Here is a 15,033-nt window from a genome sequence, read left to right on the forward strand (position 1 = left end):
ATGAGAGAAACTGTGCTGGGCAATTAGCATTAAAGGGGTTTATTTTAGAGCCTGTAGGTGCCACTATATCTTGCATTAAGATACACAATACACATACATACATACATATCTACACATATAGTATCCCAAAAGTCTATGAAAGCTAAAATGACACTAAGACTTTTAGGGTGTGTGTGTGTGTGTGTGTGTGTGAGAGAGAGAGAGAGAGAGAGAGAGAGAGAGAGAGAGTTTTTCCTTTTCGTGGGGTATGTTGCTTTAGCATGATGGAATTTATTGCTAAACTGCCTTTGTATTTAACTACCACCATACATTTTAGTGATCTAAGGAAAACATTACTGTATGAAAACAAAAACATTCAAAGTAAGACAGCCTACAAGGTAAATAGGATTTGAAATTGGCTTCTGGTTTACTGAGAAGAGAACTGCATAGCTTTGCTTTTAAATAAGGGGGATGAATGATGTAACAGTCATCAGCAAGGGAATGGGTTAGGAATCTTTAGGATAATAACCCTTCAACATGTATAATGTTGGGGTCGTGGTGAAACCAGGTTTATGCTATAGCCAGGTTTCATTGTTGGTTTTCAGAATTGCCTTGCTTTTTTTTTTAAAGTGTTTAAAACATTGTACTTATTGTTTTAAAGGTTAGGGGCAAAAACCAGGAGGGCAGTAAGGATGTGAACCGGTTGAATTTGAATAAAAGCCATAAAGGAATATGGAGCTTGGTTGTATTAAAGTTGTGCCCCTTAGGATAGATTCCATAATCTGATTTGTACTCTTGCTTCCATAATTACATCTGACACTTAATTTAGAAAACAAGGTCTCTTTACAATGGAGATAAAAAGCTCACTCTATTAACCATCTAGCAGAGGACCACAATTGACAAAAAGCTTTCCCTAATTAGTATGATTGTCAAAGTGTGTTAACATTGGCCTTCTTGAAAAGTAATGACTCTTTTAGAAAACTAGGCCATTGTTTGAACATTTTTTTTAAGGGGAAGGAGTTTAGCACTCACCTTTAAGATGTTTTTTGTATTTTCCCAAGGAAAGATGAAAAGGAAACCAACCATTCTGCTATAGGAAATATTTTAGTGGTAGCTGGGAGTCTAGATGTTCTTATCAGCAGAGTTAATTAAAGAAAAAAATCAAACAGAAATTGTTTTGGCCCTAGCAATTTGTTCCCCCAAAAGGATCTGTAAATCAAGACATGCAAATGAGAACATCTGACCTTTAGGCACATGGATGCAAGTAGAAAGTTGTTGATCTCATCGCAAATTTATGAAGCCTTTTATTTTGGTGAGTTGTATCAAATAGTCCCCACCAGGTGTGAGGCTGCCAACTTCAGATAGAAACCATCTGCTGGAATATCTTAATGCTCTTTTGCTAAAAATGAATTGGATACCAGAAGACTTTTAAAGTTCAAAGACAAGATCTCAGCACAGAAAGACCACAGGCTGCCAAGGTTGGATGATGCTATTTTGCTATATATGATGTTATATTGCTATAGGCTTATTTCCCATATGAGGAAATTATGTGAGATATATTAAGGCTGGCTAAATGCTGGGTCATAAAACCAGAATCATATCGAAGACCTGTAATTTTTGCCCATTGGCTAATGCCCAGTGTGGGAATTCCCTTCATGGATATAATTTTCACCCAATCTGTAACTTAGAGTCTAAAAGAGTTTTCTGAAGCTCAGAAATAAAGGTTTTTGCTCATGATCACATTGTTAGTAAATGTCAGAAAAGGAATTTGAACCCAGCTCTTCCTAACGTTAAACCCTATTCATTATGTCAGATTGCCTGTCAGAGCCTGGAATGTAACTGAGAGTTTCTTATCTTGGAATTGTGGTTTTCCTGCAGTCTCACAACAGAGACCTACCTCCCTCATTAATCCAAGTATACTTGATTCTTTAGCAATACATTTGTCATGGTCGGTAGAACTGAAGTCTTCCTACCAGGTATTAGTTCTGGTTAACTTAGGAAATCTGGACCTGACACTTTCTCTTAAGCCATGGTTTTCCATTTCTTTTTTTCTTTTTCTATCTTTTTTAAAAATTAAATTATTTATTTTTAGTTTTCAACATTCACTTCTATAAGTTTTAATTTTTTTTCCTCCTCCCTTCCTGGGATGGCTTGCAATCTGATATGGGCTCTACACATACATTCTTATTAAACACATTTTCACATTAGTCATGTTGCATAGAAGAATTATTACAAATGGGGAAAACCATGAGAAAGAAAAAAAACAAAAGAAAAGAATAGTCTGCTTTGTTCTTTATTCTGACTCCATAGTTCTTTCTCTGGCTGTGACTGGCATTTTCCATCATGTGTCCTTTGGAATTCTTTTAGGACCTTACATTACTGAGAATGGCTAAATCTATCAAAATCAGTCCTTACATGGGGTGGCCAGGTGGCTCAGCAAGTAAGAGCACTGGCCTCAGTGTTGGGATGACCTGGGGATCGAATCCGAGCTCAGATACTTAGCACCACACCCAGAAATAACTGGCTGAGTAACCTTGAGCAAGTTACTTAACCCTAATTGCTTTAAAAAAAAATCAGTCCTTACACACTGTGGCTATTACTGTGTACCACGTTCTCGTGGTTCCGCTCACTTCACTCAGCATCAGTTCATATAAGTCTTTCCAGGTTTCTCTGAAGTCTGCCTGCTCATCATTTCTTATAGCACAATAGTATTCCATTACATTCATATACCACAACTTGCTTAGCCATTTCCCAACTGAGGGGCACCCCCTTGATTTCCAATTTTTTGCCACTACAAAAAGACCTGTTATAAATATTTTTGTAGATGTGAGTCCTTTTCCAATTTTTATGATCTCTTTGGAATACAGCCCTAAAAGTGGTATTGCTGGGTCAGATTTTCATTTCTTTAAGTCATGTTTATTCAGTACTTCTAAACTTTCTGGTGTTTCATGTTCATGAGGTCTTTGGTTGGTAAGTAACAAAATTTAATTATTGTACATCTATAAGAAAATCAGTGAAACTGGGGTCCATTCATATTTCTCTGGCAGCCAGGTGGCATGATGGATAGAATGCTGAACTTGGGAGTTAGGAAGACTCCAATGTCGAGGTATTGCCTCAGACACTTACCATATGTGTGACCAAGGACAAGTCACTTAACCTCTTTCTGCCTCAATTTCTTTATCTGTAAAATGAGATAATACTGACATTGACCTTGCAGAACTGTTGTGGGATCCCATGAAATAATATATGTAAAGTACTCTGTAAAACTCAAAATGCTATATAAATGCCTTATGTTATTATTATTACATACTTCCATAGGTTTCATTTTTTCCATTTCACTATGAGTTCCTTGATAGCAGGGACTACATTCACTTTTCTCTTTGTAACCCTAGTATTTAGCACAGTGCTTTGAATATAGTAAATATTTAATAAATGCTTATCATCGTCTCCTTTGTTAAACGGGCGCTTATCAGTCAACTCTAGAGTTGGAAGGTACATCTTAGACTCATTAATTCAATTAGTATCTGTACAGAAATCCCCTCTTTCACATGCCCAAGAAGAAGTCTCTCAACCTCCCAGAAAAAGGAACCCTGCTACGTCCCCAAATTCAGCCCCTTCTATTTCTGAATAGTTCCAATTCTACAGAAGTTTTGCTCTTGTACCATATCGGAGTGTGGGGATTTCCCTGGTTCCCAAAGGGTATGCCTACAAAGCATAAGCAACAGGATTTTCTGCAATGTTGCAAAGGCTATAAGTGTAGCTGAATCTATCTTCCAAAGACCAAAAAGGCTTATCTCCAGTAGACTGGTGATGAATTCTTTGGTCATGGCAACCCAACAAAAAAGAAATTACAAAATGGCCTGTTTCTGTTGTAACTTGTAGAGTAGAAGATGCTATGAATCATAGAGTTTTTAACCTTTCATAAATATTCATTTAGCTGAAAATAACTTAGCAATCACATCTGCCAAATCTTTCTTTAAAATTATAATCCTATGTTTTTTGATGAACAAAATTCTATTTTCTTTTTCTCCTTCCCCTCCCCATGTACTGGGGAGAAAGGGAAAAATAAAACTTGTTTTAAATATGCATTATCAGGTAAAAGGAGTTCCCATATTTGCCATGCCCAAAAATATGTTTCAACCTGTCCCCTGAGTCCATCACCCCTCTGTCAGAAGGTGAGTAGCATGCTTCATCATGTGTCCTCTGAAATCATTACAAAAGACACCAGTTATCTTCATGTATAGTTATCAAAATAGTTTTAACCTTTTCTGTGGTGAAGCTTATGGATCTTTTCTTAGTGTTTTTAAATGCATAAGATAAAAAAATATAGTATTGCAAAAGAAACCAATTAAATTGATGTATAGCTATCAAAATAGTTTTTAACAAGTTCATGGACACTAGCCTAAGAACTTCTGATATAAATATTTGTTGGAGAGTTTCAATAATTTTTATTCCATGCTTTCCAATTCAAAGAGCTTCTTGACAGAGAAAACAGAAGTAAAATAAGAGAGTTGAGTATTTCTGTCTTCTTTTTGCCATTCATCATCTTACCTTTTATTCCAGTCTTTCTTTTTTATATATATATTTTTTCTTTTTAGAGGGGGAAGGCAGAGGAATTGGGGTTAAGTGACTTGCCCAAGGTCACACAGCTAGTAAGTGTGTTGAATGTCAGAGCCTGGATTTGAGCTCAGGTCCTCCTGACTCCAGGGCCACTGCTCTATTCACCTCTCCACTTAGCTGCTCTCTATATAGTTTTAAGAATTATTTAAGAATTGCCAGCCGGGGGGGGGGGGGGGGAAGGGGGGCCGGAGTCAAGATGGCAGAGTAGAAGCAGGACCTCTGAGTGGCTCTGGCTTCCACCTTACCCAATCAATGTAAAAAGGTGACTCTGAACAAACTTTGGAGCTGCAGAACCCACAAAATGACACAGAGAAGCTAACCTCCCTCTGAGGACAGCCGGGCAGGCCGGCAGGAATCAGCCAGCGCAGCACTCTGGGAGCCGAGCCCAGGCACACGTAAGCCTGAGGTTTTAGCCCCAGGGCGAGTCTGACCAGCCACCAGCTGGAGGGACTCCAGATCAGCAGCAGCTGTGGCCATTTCCAGAATTATCAATACATAAATGCTAAGGACAAAGTAAGAGGTCAGTGCAGTCTGGACTTTGGGACCCAGTAAGGGGGAGTACGTTGGCTTTTGCACCCAGGATGAGAAGCCACTGAGATGCCTGGCACAGCTGTCATGCCATGTGACAGCTTCAGCTCCTGGCCTGCAGAGTGTAGGGGGACCAAGCAACCAGTTTGAGGGGTAATTGCTCTTGCTTTAACCTGCTTAGATCTGGATTGCAGTCTAGGGGGGAGGTCGTGGGGTATGTGTCCAGCTTGCCAGAGCATGTGGAAGTCTCAGAAAGGGCACCCATCTAATACCTCCAGTAGTTGAGAAAACCCCAGCCTTTGGGATGAAAGCTCCCCTGACTTGTGGCAGAGTGGTACTGTAGCAAAAAGCCGAGGGGTCAAGTAACTGAGGGGTGACATGACCAGGCAAAGGAAACAAAGCAGACAGAAGATTCCAACATTAGACTCCTATTTGGGGGACAAAAGGAGCAAAGCATGGAACAGGAGGAAGACAGTGAAGTCAGAACTCCTGTACCAAAAGCTTCAAAGGAAAATATGAGCTGGTTACAGGCCATAGAGAACCGTAAAAAACAGATAAGAGAAGTGAAGGAAAACTTAGGGAGAGAAATGAGAACAATGCAAGAAAATTGCAAGATGAGAGTCAACAGCCTGACTACCTTAAAAAACAGACTGACTCAAATGGCAAAGGAGGCCCAAAAAGGCAATGAGGAGAAGAATGCCTTAAAAAGCCAAATTTGCCAGATGGAAAAAGAATTTCAAAAACTCAATGAGGAGAATCATTGCTTCAGAATTAGATTGGAGCAAATGGAAGCTAATGACTTTATGAGAAATCAAGATGCTGTTAAACAGATCCAAACAAATGAAAGAATAGAAGGCGATGTGAAATATCTCATGGGAAAAACCACTGACCTGGAAAATAGGTCCAGGAGAGATCATTTAAAAATTATTGGACTACCTGAAAGCCATGATCAAAGTAAGAACATAGAAATCATCCTCCTGGAAGTTCTCAAAGAAAACTACCCTGATGTTTTAGAACCAGAGGGCAAAATAGAGGTTGAAAGAATCTACCGATCACCTCCTGAAAAAGATCCCAAAAAGAAAACTCCTAGGAATATTATAGCCAGGTTCCAGAATTCCCAGATTAAGGAGAGAATATTACAAGCAGCCAGGAAGAACAATTTGAATATTGTGGAAACACAATCAGGATAACCCAGGATCTGGCAGCTTCTTTGAGCTTCTTCATTGAGGGATTGAAGGGCTTGGAATATGATATTCCAGAGGTCAAAGGAGCTGGGATTAAAATCAAGAGTCACCTACCCAGCAAAACTGAGTACCATGTTTCAGGGGAAAATCTGGTCATTCAGTGGAATAGAGGACTTTCAAGCATTCCTGATGAAAAACCAGAGTTGAATAGAAAATTTGACATTCAGATACAAGAAGCAAGAGAAGCTAAACAGGGAAAAGAAATCATAAGGAGAACTTATCAAAGTTGAACTATTAACATTCCTACATGGAAAAACAATCATTGTAACTGATGAAACTTTTCTCAGTAAGAAAATAGTTGGAGGGAATAAAATATATATATATATATGTATATATATATATGTCCATATGGGCATATGAATACATATGTGAATATGTGTATATATGTTTACAGTTATACATAGATAGAGGACACAGGATCAATTTAATAGAAAGGAATGATACTTAAAAGGTGAAATTAGAGGTGAGAGAGGAATATAATGAGAGGAGATGGGGAGAGACAGACTGGGGGTAAACTATCTTATATAGAAGAGGCAAGGGAAAATGGTTACAATAGAGGGGAAGAATAGGAAGGCAAAGGGGAATGGGTCAACCTTATTCTCATTGAATTTGGGTCGGGGAGGGAATGACATACACACTAAATAGGGTATCTCACCCTACAGGAGAATAGGGGGAAGGGGATGAGAGGGGGCATGATGGAAGGGAGGGCAGTCTTGGGCGGGGAGGGAAGTTGGAGGCACCCACTTTTGAAAAGGGATGGGATCAAAGTAGAGAATAGAACAAGTGGGAGGTGGGATAGGAAGGAGGGAAATATAGTCAGTCTTTTACAATATATTTACTATGTTATTGTTTTGCATTAGCTACACATGTACAACCTACACTGAACTGCTTATCTTCCCAGAAAGGGTGGGTGACAAGGGAGGAAGGGATTGAATCTGGAATTCAAAGTTTTAAATTCAAATGTTTAAATAAATAAATAAATGAACTATTGTTAATACTATTTTACATGTAATTGGGAAATAAGATATACAGGCACTGAGGCATAGAGATCCACCATGCCCTACTGGAGAAATCGAAAGGCATATGGGAGAGAGCAGATTGGAGGAGGGGGTATCCTGTGAGACTGCTATTTTGGGGCGGTGGGTAGGGGAAAAACTGGGAGAAAATTTGTAACTCAATCTGGTGGAAATGAATGATGTAAATCAGGAATTAATAAAGCATTTGAAAAATGGGAATAAAAAAGAATTACCAGCCTCAGTTCATTCTGAATATTAGTGGTTGTGATTCTGACCTTATAGCAATGTGTTAAACTTGATGGATAGATAGAGTGTTAAACTTGAAGTCAGAAAGATAGAGTGTTAAAGTTGAAGTCAGGAAGACCTGAATTCAAATCCTAAATCAAACACTTATTAACTACTTGACCCTGGGCAAGTTACTTAACCTCTTTCAGCTTCAGTTTCTTCTTTTGTAAAATGGGTGTGATAACTCGAATCTCATAGCATTGTTGCATTAACTAGATAAGATAGCATATGTAAAGTGCTTTGCAAACCTTAAAGTGCTGTATGAATTTTTATTATTATGCTATTCCTCATTCCCTTCCCTTGGCACAGTCCTGTGTATGAGAAGCATTTTTATTTAACATGACATGAAGCTTAAAAGATTAAGACTGAAAAGATAATTCTTTAAAAATAACTACACAAGAGATGGAGTGAAAGAAAAGCTAGGAAAATGGATGACATCATCTCTATACTTTTTTTTTGCATTTTTTTGGAGGGCAATTGGTGTTAAGTGACTTGCCCAAGGTTACGTGACTAGTTTTGTGTGTGTGTGTGTGTGGGGGGGGTGGGTGTTATGTGTCTGAGGTCAGAACCGAACTCAAGACCTCCTGACTCCAGGGCCAGCGCTTTACTCACTGTGCCACCTAGCTGCCCCCACCCTATACTTTAAAAAAAATTGTAAGCTTCATTATCTTTTGATTTTGTATCACCTCCATTTTCTCTTGAATCCTTCCCAACTCTTTCCCAGATGGTCATCCCCTGTAATAAAGAATATTAAAAGAGAATTTTATTCTTGAGTATTTCCCACCCGTTTTCAATTGACTTTGTTTGCAGATTGTTAGTTTAGGGGATCTTCCCCCTCATTCCTATGAAACCTTTAAAATTCATTCTTCTGAAAGCCTAGAGTACAATGTCTGACTGCCTGGCTTTCTTTCCCTCCCCTCTTACAAATAACTAAGATGAAATTGTTAGGGGTGGCTGGTGGCGCAGTGGGAAGTGCACTGGGTCTGGCGTCAGGAAGACTCATGTTCTTGAGTTGAAGTCTGACCTCAGACACTTACTAGCCGTGTGACTCAGGCAAATCACTTCACCCTGTTTGCCTCAGTTTCCAAACGGGGTCATGAAGAGTCTGACTGGACTAAAACAGCTGAACAACAACCACAAAAAGGTGAACTTGTTGCTTCTTCTTTGCTTGCATACTGTTTCTGCTTCAACAGCCAGTTTTCCCTTGTTGCTTAGAATCAGGTGCAGATGATGGGTTCACCTTGTCTTCCAAATTTTAAAGAACAAAATCATCATTAGGGCAAGCTCATGGTATGAGTTGCTTCTTCACTTTGGGTTTGAGAGAACACTGCAAAAGATGTTCAGTTGATCATTGTTTCTGTACCAGTTTTGTCATGTATTTCCCAAATGTTTCTTATTTTCTTCTTCTGTCCAAGTGGTCTGTGGTGTAATCAATGGTTATCTCTTATGTTTCTTTCTCTATTGGACTCTATTATGATTCTCTTTTCTTATTTCTCAATTTCCTCAAATCCCTACATGTTAAATATAGAGTACTATTTCCCCCCATCCCCACCCTTTTATCTATTCTTTTTCAATAAAACATACTCTTAAAAACTATATTCCAGTCATGAATCATGTTACACTGTCTCAGTGATATAGGTGAGGTCACATGTTTCACCATAATCTCTTATTCCCTTTACTTATTATCCATGCTCTGGGCATTCTACATTCCTGAGGTCATGGGTTTAATTGCTGCTCCTTATTTGTTGGGTTTTGCCTCCTATGTGTTACTGGCTATTTCTAATGCTAGTTATCCTTTCTGGCATATGTTACTCACTGTGGTGTCTGTCTTGGTAGATAGATGTAGACACCTTTTCCTTCCCATCTCCTTTTCTCTTTTTTTTTTAAACTTAAAGCTCTTTTAAACAGAAACAAAATTTGTGTAATACTGTCATAGTGATTTTGAAAGGAAGGGCAAATGTGGGGATGGGGAGATTTTCCCTTATCTGTCTATGAGCCAGAAGGTTCTCTGCCTCTTGTTCTTTCATAGGTGTGCCAATTTATCATCAAAGCTTAGTTTGTTTTGCAGACAGGACTGCAGTATTTCTTCACTTGGGAAAAAAAAATGGAACATCTTCTTAGAGAATTTATTATTTTTTTGGAGGAGGAATGTAGTGCAGTTGGGGTTAGTGACTTGACCAAGGTCACACATCTAGTAAGTGTTAAGTGTCTGAGACTGGATTTGAACTCAGGTCTTCCTGATTCCAGGGCCAGTGCTCTATTCACTACGCCACATAGCCGCCCCCTTCTTAGAGAATTTAAAGAGAAAATTTTATGACATATCAAGTTTTTAAACTCTGAATTAATCTTCATGCACATGCTGGCCCTAATTCATTGATGCATAGAAAATCAAGTCAATAGATGCTCATTGAGGTCCCACTATGTACAGGGTTCTTGTAGTGAAAATGTTCTCTTTTAAATATGTTATCTTGGGGGAAAGCTGTCTACTTCCAAGCTCTCATTCCTCTCTCTTCTGAGCTCTAATCCTGCATCACCCACTGCCTGCTAGACAATGCCTGGGCTAGACATCTCAGACTCCCTACGTCCAAAAAGAAATTCATCTTCCCCTTTTCGTTAACTCATCTTTCCTTCAGGTTTCCCTATTTCTTTTGAGCATGACACCATCCTTCCAGTTATCCCGAATCACAACCTTGAAGTTGTCCATGACTCTTCCCATTCCCCTAGATTGTCATTTCTTGTTAGTTATGTATCAGTAATATATCTTACATTGTTTCCTGTCTCATTACTCCTAGGGTCATTGTTGTAGTTCTAGTTCAAGGTCATCATCATGTCTTTCCTGAACTATAGCAATAGTCTACCAATTGAACTTTCAGTTTCCAGTTCTCCAGTACATTCTCCATACGTCTATAAACACAATCTTTCTAAAGTATGGTCCACATATCAGTACTGTATTCAAGAATCTTTATTGACTGGGGTGGCCAGGTAGCACAGCGAGTAAGAGCACCGGCTCCAGTGTTGGGATGACCTGGTGTAATGTAATGCCAAAAGAAAGGCAACTTCCCAAGGTTCAGAATACCAGCATAGGTGCTCTCCATTTTATTCAGTGACAAACCAAGAACAGAGAAGATCAAAACATGACATCATTCCAAATACAGCATTTACTAAGCTTGATTAAATAATCTCCAAGTACTACCCCACCCCAGGACCTTCCAATCATTTAATCAATTACAAAGTCTCTGTTCTAAATACTTCTCCACCCCTAGGCTATACCTTAATTAAGTCCACCACAAAGCCCCTCTTCTCAAATGGAGATTAGTTTCCAAACATAAGGTCAAAAGTTCCCCACCCCTGGATCACAATTGAATCTACCCCAGAGTTACATCAAGTTTAAACACAGCACTTAATACCCAAATGGAGGTCTTTTCTTCATCTTGACAGGAGGCAAGTTCTCAGCAATCTTAGTTCCTGGGGAGACAAGGCTTAGCAAGGCCATAAGATACATTGCCAGTCCCTTCATGAATTCATCCTCTGTCTGTAGAACAGTCCTAGAACCCCTGAACACATTAGCAAAGCCCTCTCCCAGGATTTCTGTAACATACAACAAGAAAATCCTTCTTCAGGGCTTCTGAACCAACAGAAAGGCTCCCAGACCCCTGCAACAACAGCACTGTCCTTCACCAGTGGACAGTATTCACTCTGTCTGCAGGACAGTCTCCAGACCCCTGCAACAACAGCACTGTCCTTCACCAGTGGACAGTATTCATTCTGTCTGCAGGACAGTCTCCAGACCCCTGCAACAACAGCACTGTCCTTCACCAGTGGACAGTATTCATTCTGTCTGCAGGACAGTCTCCAGACCCCTGCAACAACAGCACTGTCCTTCACCAGTGGACAGTATTCACTCTGTCTGCAGGACAGTCTCCAGACCCCTGCAACAACAGCACTGTCCTTCACCAGTGGACAGTATTCACTCTCTGTCTGCAGGACAGTCTCAGGGCTTCTTAACCAAATGCCAGGTTCCAGGACTTCTTCAACAGAACAGTCTTTCACCAGTGGACAAATCTGGCAAAATAACATCAAAACAGACAGACAAAGTACCAGCAAAACAGCCATGTCTCCTCAGTCCTTGGCAGCTCAGGGGGCAGGTCTCAAAAGTCCAGGGCAATTCAAAGCGGCCACCAGCAATTCTCTTAGTGTCTCTCTCTCTCCACGAGGTGCTGCTTCCAAAAAGTTCTTCTGCCTCTCTCTTCTCTCTCCAAATCTACATCACCAGCTCCTCCCAGTTCAGGACTTTCTTTTCACATCAACAAGTCCATCCCACAGGTGGGATTAACAAGCTCTGGGTTTTAACACAATCAATTTGAAAACCAAGCCAATACAGGGGAATCTTTAATTGCCATTACTATCACACCTGGTGATCTAATCCAGGCTCAGACACTTAGCACCCACCCAGAAACACCTGGCCATATAACCTTGAGCAAGTTACTTAACCCCAATTGCTTAGGGGCGGCCAGGTGGCTCAGCAAGTAAGAGCACTGGCCCCAGTGTCGGGATGACCTGGGGATCAAATCTGGGCTCAGATACTTAGCACCACACCCAGAAGTAACTGGCCATGTAACCCTGAGCAAGTTACTTAACCCCGATTGCTTTAAAAAAAAAAAAGAATCTTTATCGACTCCAGAATAAAATACAAGTTCCTCAGCTTGGCATTTAGAGTCCTTTACAATCTAGATTTACCTTATTTTTACTAGGTTCATTTCACCTTATTTCCCTTTACATTCTATCCATTCCAGTCCCAAACTGGCCTTTTTAAATTTCTTGAACATGGTACTCCATTTCCCACCTCCAGGTCTTTCTATAGAACATCTTCAGTGTTTGGAATATGTTCCATTTTAACCTCTACCTCTGGGAATCCCTTGCATCCTTTAAAACTCAATTTAGGTACCACCTCTAATGGGGAACCTTTCCCAACCCCCTTACTTGTTAGTGTACTTTCTTTCTCTCTTCAAATTATATATTTTAATCTATTTAAATTTTGGATTTCTTATTGGAATGCAAATTTGTTGGTGGTGGGAACTTTTTTTTCATTTTTTCCCTTGTATTTTCAATTTTCCAGCACAGTTCCAGAGCATACAAGGTTCATAGGAAATAGTATTTAATTGAATGGAATATGTTGTTTTGGAACTGGATATGATTTAGAATCAGAGGGACCTGTTCAGGCTTCTGCTTATAACTCCTAAATGCCCTTTATGCAAGGTGTGTCAGTAGAGCTTCTTTTATAGAAACAACATAAAGGGTTAGCAACCAATTGATTGGCATGGCAGGATCGACGGAGCACTAGAGAAGGCCAAAATACAGACCTTGTTTGTAGGATACCGGATTAAGAGGCCAGCTTGAGTGCATGGTCAACATAATTAGGTGGGATGTGCTGTGTATGAAAGGTTTAATTGTATGAATCAACTTGAGGATTATAACACAGTCTTGTTTGCCCAGTCTAGCACAGAGGAATCGTTGTATCCTGATTCCCAGGTATTCACTCTAGTAGAACAATGTATTAAAGTGGGAATGAGACTGAAAGGATTTCATGTATCGACTCACAAAAATCTCAACCATGTTTCTTCCTGAAGCTTGGCAACACTTACAAATTGCTGTTTCCCCTCAGTAGGGCTGCCCCATTCCTTCTCCACAGGTCTTTGTAAGACAGTCACTTTGTTAATTGTAATTGCAAGCTGCTGCTTTTAGTGTTGCCATTGTTGGCCTCAAGTTTCAGAAAAGTAGCATGGAAATAGAAGTGGAAGGGACCTTTTAGAGGTCATGTGATCTAACCACTTTGTCTTATAGATTCCTGTGGCCACACAGGTAGTAAATGGTCCAAGTCAAGATTCAAACTCAGGTCTATGACTCTAAATTTAGCGGTCTTTTCTATTCCCCTTCAGAAATGTCATTGCTCTTTATTTCTTCTTTCCTGCCTGTCTATGGTAAGGGTGTTTCTAGTATTCCTTCAAGCCAGTCCTTCTGCCTGTTCATTCCATCTCAAACCTTCTCACTTCCTCCACGCCTTTGTTCATTCTCTTTGAATTGTTCATCTTCCTTCTGTCTCACTTTACCCACTTCTTCCCATTCTATAATTTATTTCTATTCAGTGATCATTTATTAAGTGTCTACTCTGTACCTGGAGCTGTGCTAAGACCCAGTGATACAAAGATGAAAAACAATTTAGCCCTTGCCTTTGAGGTGTTCAAAAACTAGCAAGAGGGAGGGGAATAACACCAGTGAATATGTTAACAAAGATAGAAAGGAATGAAGACAAAGACAAGTTCTAGACAAAATACCATAAGCAATTTCAAGGATGGAGAAATCACTTTCAGCTCAGGGGAGGCTCTTTGGAAGAGGTTATATAAACTAGGTCTTAAAGGGATAAAAAAATATTTCAATAGACTGAGATATAGAGAGTGTTTTCCAAGTGGGAGTAGTAGAGACAGGCTACATGAATGCATAGAGATGGGAGAGGGCAAGTTGAAATTGAAGAACAATTAGGAGTCCGTGTTGCCTGGAATGTAATGTGTGAGAGAGGGAATTGTGTGAGGTAATCCTGAAAAGATAACTTGGAGTCAGATCTTGGAAGGTCTGAAATGCCAGGCTGAGGAGTTTGTATATTTTTTTTTTATATTATTTTATGGGCCACTGAAGACTTTGTGGTCATATTTGTGAATTAGGAAAATTATCTTGGCAATTATGTGAGGGAAGAAATAGAAGAGGAAAATGTCTTTTCAAAAAATTGCTATTTTATTTTCCTCTGCTAACATGTAAAAGCAGTTTTTAACATGTATTTAAAATTTTTTTTGAGTTCCAAATTCTTTCCCCCATAGGCTATACATGTACAGTCATGCAAAACATATTTCCATGTTAGACATGTGGAAGAAAACACAGACCAAAAAAAAAAAAACCCAAGGAAAATAAAGTAAAGAAAAAATATGCTTTAATCTGCATTCAGACTCCATTAGTTCTCTCCCTGGAGATAGATAGCATTTTCATCATAAGTCCTTCAGAATTGTCTTAGATCATTGTACTGCTGAGAACAGCTAAGTTTTTCACAGTTGATCATTGTGCAGTATTGCTATTACTGTGTACAGTGTTTTCCTGGTTCTATTCATTACACTTTGCATCAGTTCACATAGGTCTTTACAGGTGTTTCTCAGAGTATCCTGCTCATCATTTCCATCACATGAATACGTGTTTTCAATGTGATATACAATCATACAAAACAACTTTGTTCAGCCATTCTCCGATTGATGAATTTTGAGGGAAATATCTTGAGGTTGAGAGACCAGTTAGGAGACTTTTACAATAGATAATCAAGG

The 15,033-nt window shown here is 39.4% G+C and overlaps 1 protein-coding gene across 16 annotated transcripts in view; it reads left to right on the forward strand.

Moving 5' to 3' along the window:
* FHIP1A (FHF complex subunit HOOK interacting protein 1A) overlaps positions 1-15,033 on the forward strand; it is a 438,671-nt gene that overhangs the window by 265,926 nt on the left and 157,712 nt on the right. The gene's annotated exons all lie outside the window — the stretch shown is intronic.

The sequence above is a fragment of the Petaurus breviceps genome, unplaced genomic scaffold (assembly GCF_028583685.1).
Source record: "Petaurus breviceps papuanus isolate PSGF00001 unplaced genomic scaffold, PetGlider_PUasm1.0 76, whole genome shotgun sequence".
In the NCBI taxonomy this organism is placed as follows: Eukaryota; Metazoa; Chordata; class Mammalia; order Diprotodontia; family Petauridae; genus Petaurus; species Petaurus breviceps.